General features: G+C 41.1%; 1 protein-coding gene across 2 annotated transcripts in view; it reads right to left on the bottom strand.

The window, feature by feature from the left end:
• The window catches only part of KCNQ5 (potassium voltage-gated channel subfamily Q member 5), a 745,242-nt gene that overhangs the window by 296,647 nt on the left and 423,889 nt on the right, over positions 1-24,706 (bottom strand). The gene's annotated exons all lie outside the window — the stretch shown is intronic.

Genomic DNA, 24,706 nt, shown 5'->3' with positions numbered 1-24,706 from the left:
AAATACCACCTAGCAGAAGACTCGGGAGAAAAAGTGAATTGCATATGGGCCAAGGAGTGCAACGAAACTAAGCTAAAAAATAAACCAACCCCCTCCTCCCATCACCCCAAATGTAGGAGTTCAGGGGAAAAAAGAAACAAGGTTGAAGTTATCATGCAGAAACAGTCAAGTTTCAGAATATCATATCCACATTTGGTGGATTGCTTGGGCTGAGTGATGGACAAGTGCATTAGAGAATTATCCTCCCTATTCATCTGGCTCCGGTGTGATGTCACCCCCCCCCCCACTTCTCCATCACCCCCCCCCCCCCATAGCAACAGAACATGTCAATAGCCTGCAGGCTAACAATGTGTTTGTACAGTGTCACAAATGACCTTTATAAATGAAATATATATTCAGGTATATAAGGAATGACAAATTAGGAGTCACCTGTTATTTGTCATCTATTAAATCTCAGTACAGGACGTTTGTGCCTTGCATTTTCTTCTTTTGTGTATGTGAGGAGAATCAAAGTTAGTTTCTCTGAAACATTCGCCCTGCTTCCATCTGTCCCTCCTGGCAAACAGAGCTGAAACAAGGTCCTCCAGTTCCCAAAGCAGAAACAAAAAACTCCTCCGTCTTCTCCCCCAAAAGGGCAACATCTTCACTGCTCAGAGTGCCATTTGTCTATAGCAGGGGTATCAAACTCATTCACAAAAAGGACCAAAATATGAAACAAAGTCTTAGTAGCAGGCCAAATCCTTTATTAAGATTACCAGAGTACCAGTTTAATATTCACCAGCTCCATTGCTGCTTTGGGTCTCCTTAAATCTTCCTGATAGACACATGCTCTATGCGGCTTCCCTCCGCCTCTGAATGCATGTCACGTGATTGGGAGTGAGTTGGAGATATGAAAGTATAGAGCGTGTAACTGCCAGGAAGAGCAGAAGAGACACATTGCAGCTCTGGAGCAGGTAAATAACACATTCCTCTGCTTTGTTATGTGAGGAGAGGGTGATGGGGGAAGGGGGTGGGAGAGGTATGTGCGTTTTTTACCAGCCACATTAGGGCTGTTGTATCCAAGGAGAGGTCCCGTGGGTTCTTGCTGCAAACACTGTCCTCTTTTGGATGAGAAGGCAGTGTACTGCTGTTCATGTACTACTTACAATGGTGTACATTTGAAGTTCTCAGGGGCCAGATAAAATGGCAAGGAGGGCCACATTAGGCCTTGGGGTTTACACATGTGGTCTAAAGCATTCTGCAAATACATCTGGCCCATGTGCAATTAACTTTTTTTCCTGATTTATCTCCTAGGAGATAATTTTAATCTTCACTTTAAAATAACGTTTCAGTATTTTACAAAAAATACCCAAAAGTTGGTGAAAAAGTACTATCAAAAAGATTTTGAGTATGTTTTTGCTTGCTGGGGGATGTAAATGCATTTAAGGGCCACGTGTAGACAAGGGGCCAAATGTAATTCACTTTTTTACCTGAGTTTTCTCCTAGGAGATTTTCATCTTTGATTTAAAATAACTTTCCAGCACTTTTCAATTAAAGTAGGTGAAAAAGTACTACCAAAATTATTTTGAGTATTTTCTTGCTTTCTGGTAGCTTAAAATGCATTTTATAAACAAGTTTAAAAATATCACCTAGGAACAAACTTGGGAGAAAAATGTAAATGCATATGGGCAATAGTGTCTCTGAACCACCAATCAGCAAGTTAAGGGCAACAGGTGCCCTTACTGCCAGTGCTCCCAAGGCACTCCTAAACTTATAGTATGAAAGCAATAGAAAAATTAAATCACACAAAGAAAACACACCAAAACAATATCTGGAATTTAAACATTCTAGATTACTCAGAGCATAAACATTTTTTTCTCAAACTCACAAGTGTTTTCAGCAGATTAACATCCTTGATTGCTTTTGTAGCATCCAAAACTGTGCGGCTAAAATGTACTGCTGTTTGCTTACATATCTTGTAGCAAATGAGATAAAAAAAGATAATGGAAACAAATAGGGGAAAAGCAAACTGTCAATTTCTATTTATTTGTCGACTTACTTGTTCAAGTGACTCAAATGCCTTCATTAGAAATAAGCAGGGTATTTGTGTTAAAAGCACCACTTTCCTCATATCCTATTTTTGCCCCTGGCCCAGTGTTTTACATGTCAAACAAGGTCGTTTTCAAAACAAATAAAAAATTAGCTGCATGTTGCCTGGAGACAAAGTGGAGGAACGAAATAAACACATTTCTCCAACCTCAGTCACTCTGACTGCAAAACGCAACATAAAAGAGAAAGTTAAAGAACAGCCATTCTATGCCCTTTAGAATGAGTGTGACCACTAATGTCTCTCCTTAGCTGTGGACAAAGTGATAATTAAAAACCAAAACCAATTATTATGTTTTTAGTCCATTTTCCAGAGTTCACCATGAATTTGTCAATTTATTTTTTTTATTGCTAAATTGAAAATGAATGTTTAAAGTCATCATATTCAGGTTATGTCAACATGGCCTTCCCTTCTCAAGTTAGCTTTGTGTATCTGATAAAGACTATAAACACCATCTTTCAAGTTTAAAATACATTAAAATTATTATCTTGACTATCTATTTTTTGGATGATTTGTTATTCACATTTGATGTACAAATTCACAGCTAAAGTACAAAATCGTACTTGCTAAAGGACTTGAATTTCTAATTCCCATAGCTATGATTTAGATGGCTTTGAAGGGAATCTTAACTGAGAGGGATATTGATATTTCCTTTTAAACAATACCAGTTGCTTGGCAGTCTTGCTGCAATAGTAGCTGTATCACGTTCCTGAAACAAGCATGCAGCTAATCCAGTCTGACTTCAGTCAGAGCACCTGATCTGCATGCTTGTTGAGGGGCTGTGGCTAAAAGTATTACAGACACAGGATTAGCAGAAGAGTCAGGCAACTGGTATTATTTTAAGAGGAAAAATCCATATCCTCCTCAGTTTAGGTTCCCTTTAAAGCGGACCTGAACGCTTGCACAGTACACAATGAAAAGTATTTATTCCACATGTAGCTGCTGAAGAAATCCACTGCTCTGTGTTCTATGTTGTTGAGCTAGATCAAAGTGTCTAACTTTTATCAGAAGCTGAGAATAGCCTGCAGGAGCACGGGCACACAGATCTCCCAATTCAGTAAACACTAAGGCTTAACCCTTTCAGTGCTCCCTGAAAACTACAACCAAATTGTAAACCAGTTTATTTTAAGATTTCCATATATTGTAATGAATTTTTTTATCCATAAAGGTTAGCGTGCTGTGGATAATCTTTTAGAGCAGAAAGGAAACTCTTAGTTATAGTTCCACTTTAAGAGCTAGAGTGCCCTTTTCAATAAGGACAACACTTTTGCCAGTATAATATGAAGGATTGGTGAAAACGTCATTACATTTTGGGTCATTTCTACTATTTTGAATTGGGAGAGTACTGCGCCTGTGAACTATGCTCCTGGTGTCACAGGTGGTGGTGCACGTGGCACTGGCACAAGCCCGCACATGCACAGAAGGCACTGACCCATCCGGGGGGGTCAGCGTGTTTCAGAGGCTGCCAGCGGGAGGCGAAGGAAGACCAGAGCTCTGGGGAAGGTCACATGTTGGGAGAAGCCCCAGGTAAGTAAAAATAGTTTTTTTTTACTCACCTCATGTGTGCTTTAACCCCCTTGCCGGTTATCCCGAGCTCAGCTCGGGGTAACCTGCGCAGGAGGATTTCTCAGGCCCCGCTGGGCCGATTTCTATCAAATAAAAAGCAGCACACGCAGCCGGCACTTTGCCAGCCGCGTGTGCTACCTGATCGCCGCCGCAGCGCGGCGATCCGCCGCGTGCAGCGGCGAAAGAGGGTCCCCCCAGCCGCCCGAGCCCAGCGCAGCTGGAAAAAACAAACAGTTTCGGCCAGCGCTAAGGGCTGGATCGGAGGCGGCAGACGTCAGGACGTCGGCTGACGTCCATGACGTCACTCCGCTCGTCGCCATGGCGACGAGGAAAGCGAAACAAGGAAGGCCGCACATTGCAGCCTTCCTTGTTACTTTTGATCGCCGGAGGCGATCGAAAGTGCGGATCCGGAGCGCCCTCTAGTGGGCTTTCATGCAGCCAACTTTCAGTTGGCTGCATGAAATAGTTTTTTTTTTATTTAAAAAAAACCCTCCCGCAGCCTCCCTGGCGATTTTAATAGAACGCCAGGGAGGTTAAAGCACTGTGTAAGATCATTAGCGTAAACACACTGATCTGAACTGAAGTTATTATTTGATATACACAAGAGAACCACCTCACTGTGCTAATGTATGCACGGAATTATGGTATCACATATGTGGTACAGCAACAGCAGCCTATTAGCACATTGCAACAAATCTCATTTGCACTAAGCAGATGTGAATGTGTATATGGACGCCAGGCAGGTGCCATAGACAACACTGGTGGTTGTTTCACTTTTGTGTCATTTCAAGACTGCATGCTTTTCATTGCTCAATAATGAAATGAGATGTTTAATTGTATTTCCACCGACACAGGGAACACATTCTCTTATGCTGGCCAGATGTTCTTAGCACAGCGCTTATCTGCTTTATATCAATGACATGAAAGCGAACAATAAACATGCCTTATTTTCAGCATTCTACTCACTGCTTATTATAGGAGATAAGAGAACTTTCAGGAAGCAAGAAGTGATATCATCATGGGAAAAATTGAAAGTTGGCCGTTTAACTAATGCAAAAATGTGGGATGAAAATAATAGCATCTTCCCTATGATTTATTACACTCTTAAAATATAAGTCTGATCGTAGAGGCTTTTTGTCATGTTAATTCCTCTTTTGATGCATGGAAACAACACTGTTTTCTTTTTTCTTCATGAATGTAAGTGGCAAACGGGCAGCATTTTACTAGTGAAAGGGAATTCTGTGCTAAAAAGTGGGACCAATGCCAAAGTGTGGCAACAGCCTACTTGTCAAATCATTTGTAATTATGGCATGTCTCAAGGAACTGGGGAAGAAGGTAACCCACAGCCTGTGATCCAGTGGCAGCCCACTGTAAGGCTAATTTGTCTTCTCATGTGTAGTAATTCAGTACTCAGTGCCCATCCTTTTACTGTAATCCTCACAGACTGAAGGACAGCCCTCACATAGATTTAGCTTAGAGATATAATATCCAGTTCAACTTACAGTCTCTCTTTCTCTTTGGGGATTAGCAGGATCTGTATGGTGCAAGGATCAGGCGATGGAACAGTTGCATCTCAACCGTCCCGCTTGTCTTATGCCTGGTACACACCATGCAATTTTTAAAATATGTTTTCAATTCACTACAATTAAATTGTCTGACTGATTGTAACATTTCAAAAATCTGACCAATGTACCACACACATATGCCCCCAATGCCCCCCCCCCCCCCCCCCGCCAAAAAAATGATTGAAAACACAGAAAAAATTGCTTGGGTCTGTACATCAAGAAACTGTCAATCTACCCTACACCATTCAATTTTCATATAAATTGATCAGAAAAATGCAACACCCCCGATCCTCTTTTATTGAACAAAAATGGGAAATTTGATCAGATTTCTCAAACGAATGAAAAAAAATCTTTCAATTTTTCTGTACAACTGATCTTTTTTATTGAATTGCCGTAAAATTGAATCATTTTATTGAATAGTGTTTAGCCACCTTTATAGTCTCTGACATTAGCTGTCCCAATACAGGAAGCTCTGAATAACATGAACTTGTTTCACAACGATATTTTCTTGCTAGATATATTGCTGTCCTGCCATGGGAAGCTACAAGTAAAGATTTAGTGCATTGTTTTCTGAACTCTGAACTTCGAACATTACTTTTTGACAGCTAACCTTAAACCTCCTTTTGGACACCTAACCCTTACTATTATTATTATTGCCTAACCCTAGCCTTCCTTTATCAGTGCCTAATACTAACCATGTTATCACAAACCCAGTAACCATAACCTACACTCAGATAATGATATCTGCACCAACACCTCTAAAAATGATAACAACTCCAATTTCAAGAATGTATTCCAGTAGCATTGTTGCACTGGAACACATTCCCAGTACACTGGTAGAAGCATGGTGGATTAGTGGGTTGGTATAGCAAAATGATGCTACCTGAAGTGAGAAATTATGCAAATGGGCAAGCCTGCCTACTCTACCAAGGTCACATGGTGTGTTGACAGAGAAAGCATGTGCACATGATGCCAGCCACTGAACATCAAGCAGTTTCCTAGATAGCTGCCAAAAATGAATGATGTCTATGCAAACAGCTTTAACAGCAGCTATTAGTAGCACTGTTGCCATTCTTGAATTACTGTTCTAGTAGCTCCCTCCAGCTATATATTTCCCTTTGCACAATGAGTATCTGGTATGTTGTTGGTGTTCAACAATAGTTAACAGTAAGTGCAAGCAGTTATTACTAAATGGCTGAATACTGCAGGTACATAAATGAGTAGAACTCTCACATCAGGCTAGCTCAGCAAATCCACTATAATAAAGCTCCATTTCTTAGGGGCTATTATTAACCATCTCAAAGTGTTGTCATTCTTCTCTGGTAATAATTCACTAGCTTCCTTTTGTCATTGGTTCCTGGGAGTGCTAATAACGTGGATACTGAAAATGACACTAGCGCTACTAGGCTCCCTCTGAGCTTTCGGAAATCTCTTTTCTTATTAGCAAAAGATATTATGTATGAACAATAATATTAACATTATTAAATTTTCAATTATCTCACTGCCAGCTTTACATTGCCTTAGGACTCTCTTTAGGTTGTCAAGTTCCAAGATATTATAAGGTCTCAATACAAGATTATTTCTTCTCGCAATTAACTTATCTGGATCTATCTTTGTTTAAAAGGAAATACCGGAACATGTATTAATACAGTAATTCAGGTAATCATAGGTGCGTCTGAACATAGCGGAACATGTTCTTTTGTTTATTTGCTTTGTTGAATCCAATGCAGGCTGGACATCGTGTGCCGGCAGCATTTTGGTGCACTGGACATATGGCCCCATTGGTAATGATGTAACACAGCAATGTGGCTAGCTGCAGAGTAAGGGCTTTACTGAGTGGTGTGTAACGGCTGGTTTTGCTCTGGAGTGAGTGAAGCCCTCAATCTTGTCCACAGTCCTAAAAGTGCTGACAGTGTACTGAAAAACTGATGAAGAAAGACAAAAATGTCCCCTAATGTATCCTTTTAAGTTTGAAATACTAACTTTCTCATAAATACAGTTTCAACAGACGGCATCACCAGATGTCAATTGAAATAGCATATTTCTGGAGTCAGTCTTATGCTGGGGATACATGAGTCGACCCGGCGGCTCAATTAGCCGCCAGATCGACTCCCGCCGTGTCCCCGCTGCCGTCCGGATCGATTCCCGCTCGTCCCTGCAGGCGCTCCTTATCTTCGATTCCCCGCTATTGTCCGCCCATAGGGATCGAGCGGGGGAATCTATCCGGCGGGTTATCAGACCTGTCGGATATTATCAATCGAGCCATCAGCGGCTCGATTGATAAGGGAAAAACGACCTGTCTATGCACAGCATAAGGTCTGTATTTCTTAACCCCCCTGGCGGTCTATTAAAAACCGCCAGGGGGTAGCAGAGCAGTTTTTTTTTTTAAAATCATGTAGCGAGCCCAGGGCTCGCTACATGATAGCCGCTGTGCAGCGGCATCCCCCCGCCCTCTTTGATTGCCTCTGGCGATCTCCGATCAGGATGTCCCGCTCAAAGAACGGGATTTCCTGGAGGGCTTCCCCCGTCGCCATGGCGACGGGCGGCATGACGTCACCGACGTCATTGACGTTGTGACGTCATTGGGAGTCCCGATCAACCCCTCAGCGCTGCCTTGCACTGATTGGCCAGGCAGCGCACGGGGTCTGGGGGGGGGTTGCGGCGGCTAATCGGCGCGGAGCGGCGGCGATCAGAGTGCACACGCAGCTGCGTGTTGCAAAAAAAAAAGTGTGCAAATCGGCCCAGCAGGGCCTGAGAAATCCTCCTGCGCGGCATAGCCCGTGCTCAGCACGGGCTTACCGCCAGGGAGGTTAAAGTACATGTGAAGGGAATGAAAAAAAAAGACAGATACTTACCTATGGAGAGGGAAGGCTCTGGATCCTATAGAGCCTTCCCTGTCCTCTCTTGGTCCCCTCATTCCACTACTATCACGCCTGTTATGGCTATTCGACCAGCTGGTTAAATATACCTTTGTGAGCCCTCAGAAGGCTTTGAAATCACTTTTGTCCCCGAGTGCTTCCGAAGACTGGTGGCTCCATACTGTGCATGCACTCACGCACACTCGCCCATGCACAGTATGAAGCTGCCCATCTTTAGAAGCACTTAGGACATGTTTTTCTAAAGCCTTCTGAGAGCTCAGTACATTTGAATGGTGATGACAGCAGTTTAGTCTGGGCAAGGAAGAGAAGTCTGTTGGAAAATAGCAGCTGAGATACTTAGGGTAAGTAGCATGAGACAACCTGGTCTCTTGTCGGCAGACCATGTCTACTTGACAGGCTTTGTAATAGTGAAATGCTTTAGATCTTTTGTAGGGAGAACCAAATCCCTGGTCATTGTGGGAATATATATGCAGTGTGTTTGCATTAATGGAGGATTAGAGGGAGAGGCCGATCAAAAGTTACCAGGCTGTAAGGCAGAGAAGCCAGAAATATAAAAAAGAAAGGTCAGAGAGAGAAGCAGCAGTAGACTAGTTAGATTTTGGAAATAGTAGAGGTTAGAAACTCCAGATTTTACCAGAGGAATATGGAGCCTCTGCCCCACCAAAAGATGAAGTGTCAAAAAGAACCATCATATTGTCTGAATTTTACCTCAGGAGCTACTTTGTAATACAGCACTATCTTTACTGAGGTATTCTTTGACCAACATACAACTTACTGAAAATAAGCAAATATTCTCATGCATGAGAGAAGAGGATCTGTATTAAATTGACCAACCAACTGGCTTATAAAGATTAATGCTACTCAGTTGTGGTGGTGATCTCAATCTTACACCTAAAACCTTTCTTAGATTTGTCTGAGGTATCATAACATACATAACAGACATCTGCTAAATGCTTTATTTCTGAAAATGTACCGTGCATTTTGTATTTTTAATATAAAAACATGAATACAACAGATTCATTTATTTTGCTACAGCTCCAAAGAAACTTAATAAAAAAGACAAAAATACTTCCAAGAATGTAAAAAAAAAGTACTGAATAATGGCAAATTGTTTAAGGATATAATTTGACTAATGCATTTATCCAATAATGAAAATGCATGAAATCATCACTTCATTGAAAACTGGTTTACACACCAGGTAAATGATGCTACATGAAAATGCCAGATTTTGTAGATACATTTTTTTTCTCAGTCCTTAGCAAAAAGCTAAATATTTATTTAAAAAAATCTACCATCTTCGGTGTTTGTCTACATATTTTAGTTATGCAGCATTTCAGTATAAGTGCATTATTATCAGCACCTGACTAGTTGCAAAACAGACATAAATTTATAGAATATAAATAAAACTGCCATTTGCAATAATGCCTGGGAGAGTAGTTACAGTAAATATAATTTCTTGTGTTGCTGCAGACCTCCTTTTCCAGCAAGGATGGTGGCCTATGAGGAAGCAGTAGATTTGGGCGCATGAGACAAGTGGACAAAAAGGGCGCCCCATTCACTTCCATTATAAATATCGTTTAATGGGCGCTGAACAGGGAAAAAAAGGCGCCGGAGATTTTTAAGGATTTATAACGGCGCCCGGAGATTTTTAAGGATTTATAACTATGTTTGTGATGATTTAAGTTTACAAAATGAGCCCGTGACGAATAACGTTTATGAAGATACTAAATCACTATTTCTAAAACATTTCTAAAACATTATTATCCACCCAAAAAAATAATTTACATTTTTTTCTTTACATTTTTTATTTATTAATGTCTGTAAAACATTATTATCCATAGGGGGTTTTAGGTTTAGGCACCAACAGGGGGGTCTTAGGTTTAGGCACCAACTGGGGAGTCTTAGGTTTAGGCACCAACAGGGGGGTCTTAGGTTTAGGCACCAACTGGGGGGTCTTAGGTTTAGGCACCAACTGGGGGGTCTTAGGTTTAGGCACCAACAGGGGGGTCTTAGGTTTAGGCACCAACTGGGGGGTCTTAGGTTTAGGCACCAACTGGGGGGTCTTAGGTTTAGGCACCAACAGGGGGGTCTTAGGTTTAGGCACCAACTGGGGGGTCTTAGGTTTAGGCACCAACTGGGGGGGTCTTAGGTTTAGGCACCAACAGGGGGGTCTTAGGTTTAGGCACCAACAGGGGGGTCTTAGGTTTAGGCACCAACAGGGGGGTCTTAGGTTTAGGCACCAACTGGGGGGTCTTAGGTTTAGGCACCAACTGGGGGGTCTTAGGTTTAGGCACCAACAGGGGGGTCTTAGGTTTAGGCACCAACAGGGGGTCTAGGGGTTAGGGATAGGTACAGGGAGGGTTTTTATTAAACGTAAATATAAGTTTCACTTTACAAATAGGGAAGATTAACGTTTTAAGAATTGCCGATCTCATACACATTATTTAGTAATTTATAAATTCTTAAAACACTATTTATAAACGAAATTCTACACAATATTTCTATAAACGATATTTTCCATTTATCGTTTATACCACGCGCCCTTTTTTCCCGACGCCCTTTTCGTACGTACGCGGCCTATGAACCCTATGGCCATATCAAGACAAATAGAAATTCCCAGAAGAGAGAAGGCACAGATTTTCCTTGTTTACACACAATAATATCTTTATACCTTGAGTATAGTATCTGTTACTCTTGTCCCTATCTATTACAAAGCTTTGCATATTTGTACTAACCTTTTCCCAAAATACTGTATATCAAATATATACATTGAGAATATGTACAAAGTATTACTTACTCTTATACAGACAGCACCACCTCTTAGTTAACAGAGTACCAAAACTCAAAAAATGCCAAACTGCTTTTAGAGCCCATTCACATTGGGGCAATTTGCTGGCATTAACCACCGATCACCAAATCGGCAGAAATCGCTAGCTGTTGTTCTGTGAAAAAATGCTAAAAAATCCCTGTTGCAAAATGCTAGTGATTTTGCTGGCGTTTCCTAGCGTTTTTCGATCCCCAGTGTGAACGGGGCCTTAGAGAGTGCGCAATAAGCATATATGAGTAGGACATATCAATGGGAGTATACAATTCTAAATAAATCCATCCCACAGTGCCCATTAGAGGAATTATTGAACAAGAGGATACAAGACCATACAAAAGTGCAGGTGCAGCTGATAGCTTTTAAAGTTGTAACTAGTTTCTTGCCATTCAATCAGCTGAGAAATAGGCAGGGAAGAATTTGAATTTGAGAAGCTCAGAGACATGCTGGAAGAAGGATTGGTGTCAATTATGCAATTTATTTTTTTGGGTTTGGAACAGGGAAGGAGACCCCTTGCACTATAATGGAGCTGAGAATAATCAAAAGCATGATGTGATGCAGAGTTAGAGATAAAAGTTACACCTTTAAAATACTGATAGACATCTTAAAACTAGTTTAAATGCTAAGAAGAAACCTGGTGCTGCAGATCTCAGTGACTACAGACCAATCGCCCTTACCTCAAATGTCATGAAGCTCTTCGAAAGGCTGGTCCTGTCACACTGGAAACTCTCCAAGAATGACTAAACTCACCTTTTCCAGTTCACCTACAGAACAAACAGGTCTGTAGATGATTCCATTAACATGCCTGGAGCACATCCTTTCCCATCTGGACAAACTGGTCACCTATGCCAAGATTTTCCACCTCGACTTCAGCTTCGCCTTTAACGCTATCAGCCTCAATATCATGTACGACAAGCTGATACAACGCAGCATGCATCACACCCTCTGCACGTGGATGAATGACTTTCTTACAAAGAGGACTCAAGCAGTGAACCTTGACACCTTCACCTTCAGTGTGCTAACCACCAACACAGGCGTTCCCCAAGGTTGCTTTCTGTCACAAATCCTGTTCTGCTTATACACCAACTTATGCACCTCACAGAACAACTCTGTCAAGGTGATAAAGCTTGAAGATGATACCACCATCCTAGTCCTATTGAACAAAAGTAGTGAACAAGCCTACCACCAAGAGATTGAGTTGTATTAGTGGATGTAACTTTTAGAGCCGTACAGCTGAAGTGGAAATAGTGTAGCATGGACGTAACATCAGAGGATTATGCAGATGGGAAAATGGCATGCCCCAAGCCAGCCCAGCGGCCCACACAAGGGGTAGAGCCTGCTAAAACTGTGTGATTGTATTCATCATTTTATTGTAAGCGTGCACTCTTATTCATAATAAAGTTCTTATACTCTTTTACGCTATCGTGGCCTGAATGTTTTTATCTGAGGTGTATTGATACATGAGAACTGTATAAGAGGAAGTCTAAGTGAGTCCTAAAAGGTGGCGATGGCCTAGATGACCCCAATGTGCTGCAAACCCATCTAGCAGAGGGTCATATATAAAAGGTGAGTGCCCACTTCTGAGGGTGAGGTGGTGGTGTCTCACTTGAAAATAGTCTGAAGGTTGCGTTCTTGAATGTGGACCTTGAATCCTCTGTTATGTTATTTGGTGGAAGAATACTGCATTTTTTTTGCATAAAGGACTTTATGTTATCTATTTGTTCTATCATAATATTACATATTGGATATTTATTTTGTGTTAATGGAAGCACACCCCCAGGACTGTTAATCAGTTGAACCTTCCACCCAAGTGGTTTATTGTGTCAACACAGCTTATATCTGTTAAAGAGGAGCTGTTAGGTATAAGGCCTCAGAGAAAATAAACACATATATCAGTAGATAAAGATTGGCTGTACTTACATTACATATGCATTTCACTGTCCACGTTTGGATTTCACAGAATTTGTATATAGTATATGCAGAGATAGATGCTCCTGACAGCTCATGGCAGGCTCCATGTTTTTCTGTCAAATGTGTCGTCATGTCCTGCCTGCTTCCTGATCACAGATAAGCTTGTACTAAATAACACAGTGTGCAGTGAATATTAATGAGCCATGTGGCTAGGAACAATAGCTGACTCCTGCAGTGTACTCTGCCCGAGATTTATCAGTGCTACGCGCTGGACTGATTACACAAGCTGCTGTAACGTCTCATTAGCAGCGGAGGGGAGGGCCCCAGAATGCTTTGCAGTTTAGTATGCGGCTTGTGTCTTTATGGGTCTATAACAGCCTTTAAGATAAGCACACATCAAAGGTAACTGAGATTTTTATCTTCACTAATTGCTTTTGGGCTTCCTTCTAAACTGTTTAACACAGGAGAATAGAGGTTTAAATTAGCTTCTGCAGCCTGACAGTTACTCTTTAAAAACCACTGGACTGTCCGTTGACTTCAGGAATAACCCCCCTGAACACCCTCCGGTTCTCACTGAGGGCTCCAAGGTTGTCAGAGTCCCCAGCCCCGCCTCCTGGGTACCACCATCTCCAGCAATATATGATGGTAAGCCAACACCTTCAAACTTCAGAAAAAGGACTAATAATGGTTGTTCTTCCTGCACCAGATGAAAAACTTTAGCATGTCTTGTGTCCTTTTTACTTGCTTTTACTTTGCCACCATCGAGTTGATTCTCTGCTCCTCCATCATACTCTACCATTGTATGGTAGTTGGGTGCCTTCGGTAGGGACAAGCACAAACTACAGAGAGTCACCAAAGTTGCAGAGAAGATCATCGGAACCTCCCTTCCCATCTCTAAACGTGCTGTACTTCTTCAGTTTGCAATCCAGGGCAGTTAGGACCCCTTCCACCCTGGAAACCGCTTCCTTAACCTACTCCCATCGGGACACTGCTTCAGGACAATTTTCATAAGGACCTCCAGGCACAGGAATTCTTTCTTTCCCCAAGCTGTCCTGGTCCTCAGCTCAGGGCCCCCCTCCCAAATTAGCTATCCCCACTGTTCAATGTAAAATGTAACTAGCAATCCACACTCTGTAATTTTAATTTGTAATATGTACATATCCCCCTGATTATGGTCTTCTGTGCTGTCTGTGCCAAAAATAATTCCTTGCACGATTCACAGTACTTGGTGAATAAAATCTATTGTTATTCCTATTATATCAGTGTAATTGAAAATGTATGGCTTACTTGTTATAAATGCAAACTTTTCCAAACCGCCAAAGTTGATAGCAAACAACTTTAACAGTAAAAACAAGAAAAGGCAGGTTGCTGGTATGAATGATTTGGTTAGTTGACTATGCATACCTTACGGGGTGCCCAATGGCAATTCACCCAGAAAGTAATACCAATGTAGACATCTGTCATTCTCATGTCAAGTCAAGAATGAACAAAAGAAACTAGCCTTATGTGGGTGCGATTACTGGCAAAAGTTCAGTTAACAAAAATAAATCCTCTATCTTTAATATCTCAATTGTCAGTATAGTTGGTCTACAATAATTACTTGAAGGAAATTTCACAGATACGACTAACAGACATTCCAGATTTAAATATCGCAAACAACTAGTTCATAGATTGTAAATTTGAAATAAAGCACCTGCTATATTTCTATACAGAGAACTGCTCAATAACATCAAATACATCATATAACAGTAGTGATAGCGGAGACCTGGTGTAATCACAATGGCGATTAGAGTATATAGTCTACAGAGCTCTGATTGATTTATATGTCTGAAGGAGAGAAATTACATTTTTGATTGGTGCGACTTGCTGTGCTTTTTAAGTAAGTTTAAACTGTAATGGGTGAAAAAATAACTGCTATGGCAGTAGCATACTAATGTACCTGAAACATTGTGAATGAGACTGTACACCAGGGGTCCCCAAACGGTTTGGGTCGAGGGCCGGGTCAACATACTTCAGGCTGCTGGGGGGATGGAGCATACATAAAATGATGTAGAAGTCTTTGCGGGTCAGACAATGAAGCATATCTGAACAGCAGGGTCACCTGATGTGGAATTTGATTGGAAACCAGTGAATTACTGCTTTCTAACTTCAATGTGGATGGGTGGTGCCAGCACTGCTATTCTATATGCAGACCACCAATATTTAAAGATGTAGCTGCCTGCATCTATAAGTAATACAATTTGTGTGTGGAGGGCTGGTAAAAAAGCCTCAGGGGGCCACATTCGGCCCGCGGTCCTTAGTTTGAGGACCACTGCTGTACACTAAGTTTGAGTCTGGCTACATTGCAGTGTATCCCATAAACATAATATAACTTTTTTTTTGTAAGAAACTGGGATTATACAGCCAACTGTGACAATAAATTCCTGCAGATGTCTTTGTGAAGTATAAACATATAAATAACCTGGTACTGTTGTACTTTCTGTTTAGCTTCCACAATTTACAAAGTCACGTCACTCTACGCATTGTATTATGGAAGTTGAAGCATATAATTAAAATAAAACTTGTTTTGTTAAAAACTGATATAATAATATACAATAGATATATACATTTTATAAATTACCAAAATTACCACTATTAAAAATTACCTTTTATTTGGATTCTTGCCCAAGCAAGATATTCATTTAAAGAAAAAAATCAATGGCCATATTCAAATAGCCGTGGAGCAGTGGTGAAAACATTAGGTTCAATGACATATATATATATATATTTTTCTAGAACTAGAGGCCATTGCCTGTAGCTGGGAGATAGCCTGCTGAATTAGAATAACAGAGAGTTATCAATGCTTGACTCTAGTGGATGGAAGGAGAAAACTCCTCTCAATAAGAGACAGTCCCAGGTTCGGAATTCCTGGATGAATCAAATGTAACATGTAACCATAGTAACATTTTTTTTTAAATGTATCAATTCCCATATTCGCAATACTCACAATCCCCCCTTTCCTGTAATTAGCTAAGTAGGACCTGGAATACCGAGCATTGATGGTTATTTCCCTGTTGCCAATATACGGTGGTTGCAGGGACTACAACCCACCTTTATGAGTACTGTATAAATACTCTTATACTACAATCTAACATCTAATACCAAACAATACTGCACCATTTGCATTCTGATCTTTCCTTGGCATGCAGGTGACCATGGTTTCCCCACAGTGACCACCTTTTCTACAATTATTATTAAGGAAAAAACCTTATGGTAGGCAGAAAGAGTTAGCATATTCCTGTTTGTTAATTTGCCAATGTAATTTACTTAGGTGCCCATTAAGTAGTTGAAATGTTGTTTCTCAGAAATAACTACTGTAGAGAATGAATTCTAAAGCAGTTAGTACTGAGAGAGTTTTTCCAGTCTCTTTTTTAGATCTAATAATATAATTAGAGTTTCTTAAATTGTGATTTTATCCTGGAGGAACAATCACAAATCCATTTGTTTGATCCTAGCCTGGAAAACTACTAGTGTTAAGCAGAGTTTAAAACATATTTAAGTACGATGGCAAGAAAGTTACTTATCCTGGCAAGAACTGTGCTGTATGACGCGTATACTGAACAACTGTGGCTGATTACATAACAAAGACTGTACATTAATAGAAGTGTTAAGGGTTTTCTATTAATTACCTCTGCTTCACAGTTGGGTGAATGGTGCTTATGATTAGCTTTTACATGTTCATCTAAAACAGAAGGTTAATCGAACGAGCCAAATACTAGTGGAACAGAACATTTCTGCAACAAAAAGAGATTTCTGTTTCTTCAAAATTAATTAAAAAGCATACACTCTCTAGTTATAAAACTGAAAACTCTATATTTTATTATATAGTTCCATAGCTGTCGCATTAATTTTTTTTGTGCATTTATATAGTACATTGTCTGCAGTATTTTACAGAGTACATGCCACCATCTTTCAAAAGAACTCACTGTCCAACATGGTGGTACTGAGCCACCGGGAGGGCGGGGAAATCCCCGGTGGGCCCCACCCCCCAGTCCCAATGCTGCAAGCTGTGTGCTCACACAGGCACCAGGATCATGCCATGGCTAACAGTGTAGCCCTGCTGCAGGCACACTTAGTTGAATAGAAGTGGAGGAGAATTTCAGCCCTGGCCAGCCAGTCACCGCATGAGATTTGCTGCTGACACGGGGAATGTGTGGGTAAACCAGGATCTTAGATTGCAAGAAGACGGAAGGGAAGCAGAACGTGAGAAGTTACATGACTCGGCTCTCAGCTGATCCCTGGAGACTGAGCAGCGCGCATATTTTCAATTGTAAAGCCAGGGAGAGCTGGCCCGAGTGAGATGCAGGGCTGTGACACTTCTCCACCACCTTGACTAATTAGTCCAGTGAAGGGGGGCGGCAGCAATATCAGAAACGTCACAGCTCCTTCCCCCGTCAAGCTGGAGAGCATCAGCAATAGGCAAGGAGGAGGAGAGGTACATTGTGGAGAAGCAGCACGTGCAGTTACCGAAGCTGAGTGTCTCCAGCAGCAGGGAGGAGGGGGCACACAGCAAGGAGACCCTCTGTCAGGTCTGTGACTTTGCTGTGTGATGGTTGGTTGCAGATATTGAGTGCTGCAACTGACTGCAGAGGATAATTCCAGCAGAAATTGTGTCAGTTCACATCAGGCGCAGCACCACTTGGTGAAAAGTGGTGATTTTTACTTACCTGGGGCTTCTTCCAGCCCCCCAGTCTGTAAGGTCCCTCTGCTGCTCTGCATACTCTGGGCCCCCTTCTATATGCTGTTGCCACCTGTGACTAGAGCTCTGAAGTGTGATTTATTGTTTGAACTGTTTTAGTCTACATGTATGCTTATACCTCAGGGTAGAGAGCCTAACTGATATTTTAAATGATTTTGTGCGACTGTTCTCAGAGAAGCTCACAATCTAATACCTACCATAGTCATAGCCTAATATCCTACTATATTATTATTATGTATTTATATAGCACTGACATCTTCTGCAGCACGTTACAGAGTACATAGTCATGTCACTGCCTGTCCTCAGAGGACATTCTCTACCATAGTCATGGTCGAGCGGCGGCTCGGGGCGGCGCTTTAGTTTGGCACTCGTTCGGCTGTGGGCGGTACACTACAGGAGGGGTAAGCCTGTGATATGTGATCTAATGTTCTTATACTATACTGTATATATAGGCTTTGCTTATACACTGGGTATAGCTTGCTGCCTCTGATGAAGCAGGAGATTCCTGCAAAACAGCTGTCAGGCATATTTTAATTGCAACTTTGTCGGGAAGTACGAGGTGAAAATAAAGCTGACATTGGTGGACTGGTGCCCGGATCTCTGCCTGCTTTCTGTGTTGCTTACTGGGAACTGCTTTATCTGGAGGCACAGACCCTGCACCACACATCCCTCCACTGCCAGTCAGACCTCTAGTGCAGATTCTTTCCTCTCCTACAGCCCGTAGTAATGTCCTACCATATTATTATTATGTATTTTTATAGCTCTGACATCTTCTGCAGCACTTTACTGAGTACATAGTTATGTCACTGACTGTCCTCAAAGGAGCTCACAATCTAATCCTACCATAGGCCTAGTCTAATGTCCTACCAGATTATTATTATGTATTTATATAGCACTGACATCTTCTGCATCACTTTACAGAGTACATAGCCATGTCACTGACTGTCCTCAGAGGAGCTCACAATCTAATCCCTACCATAGTCCTAGTCTAATGTCCTACCATATTATTATTATGTATTTATATAGTACTGAAATCTTCTCAGTGTTCTCCCCAGAAATTTTCTCCAGCAGGATAAAGTAGCCGGGCGTGGCTAGATTAGAGAATGCAAGGCAGGTGCTTTTTTTTGCACAACTCTTCTTATAGTATAGGAGGAGGTGAGTCAATGACAACCGGGTGCTCACCAAAACTAGCCGGGTGGATCACCCGGCTAAAATAGGCTGGGGAGAGCACTTTACACAGTACAAAGTCATGTCATTGACTGTCGGCAGAGGAGCTCACAATTTAGACCTACCATAGTCAGTCTAATGTCATCCCATATTATTAGTATGTATTTATACATAGCACTGACATCTTCTACAGCACTTTACAGAGTACAGGGGACTGTATGGGGAGGGAGGGGGACCACTATACCACTAGGTAATGCTGTTATGGGGACTACGGGGTAGGGTATGTGAGCTCAAAATCATGGGGCTTGTGGGCCCCAGGTTGAAATTTCTCTGGTGGGACCCCAATCTCACAGTCCGACCCTGCTGTCCAACGTTGTTGCCATAGCCACAGTCTAATCACTCTAACAAAGTCTAGGGATGTCATTGAATCTATCAATAAGTTTTTGGGATGAGGGAATAAAAACCATACAAACTCCAAGCAATTTGTGTCCTGGTAATCAGACCCTAGTGTTGCAAGGCAAGGGGACTAGCCATTTAGCCATCATGTTGCCTAATGTGGAACTCAGCGAATGTTTCTGCCTTTATAATGACTAACTGTTAATAGAAGTACCAGCCTGGTTGTTTTCTTTTTAATGCAGCTATGACAGTAAAGAATTAAGGTGTTTTACATTTTGATCAGATAAATCAGGATTGTACAGAAAAATAAAACATTACTGTTACCTAAATGTTTCCAGCATTTATTTGTGATTGTGAAAAATATATATATATATACAGTGGGATACAAAAGTTTGGGCAACCTAATCGTCATAATTTTCCTGTATAAATCGTTGGTTGTTATGATAAAAAATGGCAGTTAAATATATCATATAGTAGACACACACACTGATGTTTGAGAAGTGAAATTAAGTTTATTGGATTTACAATGTGCAATAATTGTTTAAATAAAATTAGGCAGGTGCATAAATTTGGGCACTGTTGTCATTTTATTGATTCCGAAACCTTTAGAACTAATTATTGGAACTCAAATTGGCTTGGTAAGCTCAGTGGCCCCTGACCTACATACACCTGACCTACATACAAAGGTGAATCCAATTATGAAAAAGAGTATTTAACCATTTCACCTCGAAGGGTTTTTAAAAAATAATGAAAATGTATTTCATTTTTCTATGGGAAGGTGTATAATAGGGCATTTGGATGTGGTTTTACTTTTTGGCCACAAGATGAAGATACAGAGTTAGTGTGTTCTAAAAATAGAAACAGAACCAAGTGTTTGTATTTGTTTATATTTGTGTAAATACAGGGATGTAGATACTTATGCTGGGGGAGGTGAAAAGGTTAAGGGGGTCGTTGTAAGTTTCCCTCCTCTTTTAATTTTCTCTGAAGAGTAGCAACATGGGGGTCTCAAGAAGACCACAGGCTCAGTTCAAGTTAAGGCTTGAAGTGGCAGACCAAGAAAAATCTCGGATAGACAGAAGCGATGAATGGTGAGAACAGTCAGAGTCAACCCACAGACCAGCACCAAAGACCTACAACATCATCTTGCTGCAGATGGAGTCACTGTGCATCGTTCAACCATTCAGCGCACTTTACACAAGTAGATGCTGTATGCAGAGGAAGCCTTTTCTCCACCCACAGCACAAACAGAGCCGCTTGAGGTATGCTAAAGCATATTTGGACAAGCCAGCTTCATTTTGGAATAAGGTGCTGTGGAATGATGAAACTAAAATTGAGTTATTTGGGCATAACAAGGGGCATTATGCATGGAGGAAAAATAACACATCATTCCAAGAAAAACACCAGCTACCTACAGTAAAATCATGATGTGGGGCAGTGTGGCCAGTTCAGGGACTGGGAATCTTGTCAAAGTTGAGGGACGCATGGATTCCACTCAGTATCTTCAGATTCTGGAGACCAATGTCCAGGAATCAGTGACAAGACTGAAGCTGCGCCAGCGCTGGATCTTTCAACAAGACAACGGCCCGAAACACTGCTCAAAATCCACTAGGGCATTAATGCAGAGGAACAAGTACAACGTTCCCCAGACCTGAATATAATTAAAAATTTGTGGTGTGAGTTAAAGAGAGCAGTGCATGCTTGGAAGCCATCAAACCTGAATGAACTAGCAGTGTTTTGTAAAGAGGAATGGTCCAAAATACCTTCAACCAGAATTGAGACTTTCATTGGAACCTACAGGAAGTATTTAATGGCTGTAATTTATAAAAAAAAAAAAAGGAGGCTATACTAAATATTGATTTCATTTCTTTGTTGTGGTGCCCAAATTTATGCACCTGCCTAATTTTGTTTAAACAATCATTGCACACTTTCTGTAAATCCAATAAACTTCATTTCACTTCTCAAATATAACTGTGTGTGTCTCTCCTATATGATATATTTAACTGACATTTTTTATCATAACAACCAAGGATTTATACAGGAAAATCATGACGATTAACAAGGTTGCTCAAAATTTCGCATCCCACTGTATATATATAATTCCTGACATTTTATTATAGTATTTGAAAGATTTTCAAATTTACAAGATCATTTACAAGATCATAACAACCAAGGATTTATACAGGAAAATCATGACGATTAACAAGGTTGCTCAAAATTTCGCATCCCACTGTATATATATAATTCCTGACATTTTATTATAGTATTTGAAAGATTTTCAAATTTACAAGATCATTTTTGTTAAATCAAAGAAAGTTTGTCAATATAGAATATTTGTTACTAGTGGTTATTCACCCTAGCCCAAATAAACAATATTTTGTGTAGAAGATAGATAGATAGATAGATAGATAGATAGATAGATAGATAGATAGATAGATAATTCAACTTTAATGAAGACAGGTAAAAAATGCAATTCTTTAACCTGTAGACAAGAGAATTTTGTGCAAAATATGTTTATGCATAATACTCACAATGGCTATCATTCATAAAAGTGTGTTTGGCAAAAAAAAAAAAATCTGTCCGGGAAAATACCGCATTCGGTATTTTAAACTTCTGTGTGCTCATTCATAAAAATGTTTACAGTTGCGATAGCAGTGCGGTATTTTCCCGAACTAGGCTGGCGGTAGGCTTGCGGAAACACGAGAAGCTGCCTGAGTTGATACATTTTCTCCCCCAGTGACATACAATAGAAGAGGCAACCCCAGCTTCCCTTTACATGTGCATTTTTTTTAAACTGCCTCTGTTTGCACTGAATCTGCGCTGCATCTGTCTATTAGTCTTTCTAAACAATCTATTTAATTGCCACAACTTAGAAGAACTTCAAACAAATGTTACTCATGCAGGCTTTCTGATGTGAAATATATCTGAAAACAGGTACCCAAGGGGTTAAAAACACAGCCTGGGTATTCCGGGATGCCTTTTTTTGCTCTGCTCTCACTGCTGCTGCCTAGGAGGTCTGTCTCCATTAACTTAGCTGTTATCCGCATGCTTATCGCCACATCCGAGGGAGCGGTATTCTCCATACTGATACCGCTTGCTCTAATCTTTATGAATTGACATATGGTGATAATCACCGCACAAGGCGGTAATTTTTCCCTCTGCTCGGGAATGTCAGCTTTTCATGTGGTAACAGCTTTTATGAATACACATTTTGCTAAGCGCTCGGTAAAGTCAGCTGTTTTCAGCATTTCTGCATGCGGGAATGCTTTATGAATGATAGCCAATGTAGGGCTGGAGGTAATAAAACTTCCAGTCAACAGAAAAGGTTACTGTTTGCATGAAAATCTCCAGGCGTTTTTTCCTGTGCGGATTCGACTAGGTATAGTGGAAATGGGCCCTTATGGTGTTACTACTACTGTCTGTGTTCAGGAAATTTGTGAAAACTGTCATGTGTACTTCAAAAGAAAAAAAATTAGCCAAAAGTCTAAGGGCAGGGCAGTTGGCACTCTCTGGCAAACTAAGCTGCTGCTGGAGTCTGTCATATTTTACCATCCCAGGCCATCCTCATGTGGGTTGATTGGGGAGTAGACTTATTGCTGTATCCCTTACTGATCTATTGCTCATATGATCTGTAATGTTCATGTTTTATATGACTCAATAAAAATGTTGAAACAAAAGAAAACTACATAAAAAAGGAGAAAGAAGTATTACAGTCTGCAAACATCATACTTTTTGATAGGTTGCAAGTTTCTGTTATTACTGAGGCTTTCTTTGTGTAAGTGACAGCAGAGTAAATCGCTGGTGCAGCCAGCTTTCAAGTATAAAATTCAAGGTAAGGTCAAGGTCTTTGGAGTATGTTCAGTCATCAACAATATCCCTAACACAAGTGTACAGCTAAGTTTATAAAACATTAATGGTTGTTTCCCTCAGAGCCTTCACTTTCTGGAGACTCAGGCAATTATTTTCCCTGTAGTCAGTATACAGGTCTATCACTTAACAGATTCCTGAGCGCATAACTTCAATTTGTTTGTTTCTCCAAGTAATTCCTGAGGTGACCCTTTCAATAAAAAAGATCTAGACATATGGCAGGTCTAGTCTTTAAATTAGAGTAGGCATGAGTAAATAATAATGATGAGGTTATTCTTTTGTTAAATTCATCCAATCACTTTCCACCTGTGGCAGGGCTCACACACTACAGTACACTGGGAAAAACATACTTGGCGTAAGACTCCTGTCCAGTCTAAAAGCATCATAGGTTACAATGTTTAGCTATGAGAATATATATGTAGATAGCAACAACATTTCTGGCATTAAAAACAGTATATGTGAAGCAGAAAAAAAGCTACTTGTCCAAGTAAGCCCGATTAGTAAGTGTAAAAGCCAATTTTCTGGTGATTTGGCAAATTGAATTCCACAATCCCTTTGGAAAGGATTAATTTTATTATTTTTTTAATTATATATGTATGGTGTGTGTGTAATTTTATTTTTGGCCACTAGATGGCACCACAAACACTATCCTCTCCTTACTTTTACTACCTCCTTTGTTATGAATGGACATGGCCGCTGATCAGGGTCATGTCCATTCATTCCAAGCACTGTGATTGGTTCGGGAAACACTTGTTTCCCTTTACCAGTCACGGATCTCCGTGTCTCAATGGGTGTGTGTGCACAGTGGGGGGTGGGGTGGGGGCAAATGACAAATTAAAACATCCTAAAGCCATTAAGAGGCTCTAGCACAACATTTTAATGTGGCGGCTTGCCGCTGACTGGTTAAAGTGAACCTGAGGTGAAAATAAATTGAGGTAAACAATTGGATCTGTCCTCCCAACCCTAAAAATTACTTTATAAGACTTCTCGTTGTTTTATTTAATGTATACACATTTACAAAGAATATTTAATGTTTTATTGTCACTGCTCAATTGCAGTGTCTCAAGCGCCCCTGAGCGAAAATACATGAATTATTGACCTTTTTATCAGTGAGGGACGATATAGCCCGACTGGAAACAAACTGTCAGTTGCATAGCTGAATATTAACTCTTTCAGGCAGGGAAAAAATGAGCACAGCATAGGTGTCTGTGATCTTGCCACTGTTTATAAACATGTCTATCTTATCACATCACATGTCATCTTGGGTACACTTTAACCTCCCTGGCGGTAAGCCAGAACTGAGTTCGGGCTATGCCGCCGGGAGGCACCGCTCAGGCTCCGCTGGGCCGATTTGCATAACTTTTTTTTTGTTACACGCAGCTAGCACTTTGCTAGCTGCGTGTAACCTCCGATCGCCGCCGCTACCTGCCGATCCGCCGCTATACGCGTCGCCGCAGCCGCCCCCCCCCCAGACCCCGTGCGCTGCCTGGCCAATCAGTGCCAGGCAGCGCCGTGGGGTGGATCGGATTCCCCTTTGACGTCACGACGTCGATGACGTCGGTGACGTCATCCCGCCCCGTCGCCATGGCGATGGGGGAAGCCCTCCAAGAGATCCCGTTCTTTGAACGGGATCTCTTGATCTCCGATCGCCGAAGGCGATCGCAGGGGCTGGGGGATGCCGCTCAGCAGCGGCTATCATGTAGCGAGACATTG

The sequence above is a fragment of the Hyperolius riggenbachi genome, chromosome 4 (genome assembly GCF_040937935.1).
Source record: "Hyperolius riggenbachi isolate aHypRig1 chromosome 4, aHypRig1.pri, whole genome shotgun sequence".
Lineage (NCBI taxonomy): Eukaryota > Metazoa > Chordata > Amphibia > Anura > Hyperoliidae > Hyperolius > Hyperolius riggenbachi.
This window is presented reverse-complemented; position numbering and strand designations above follow the sequence as displayed.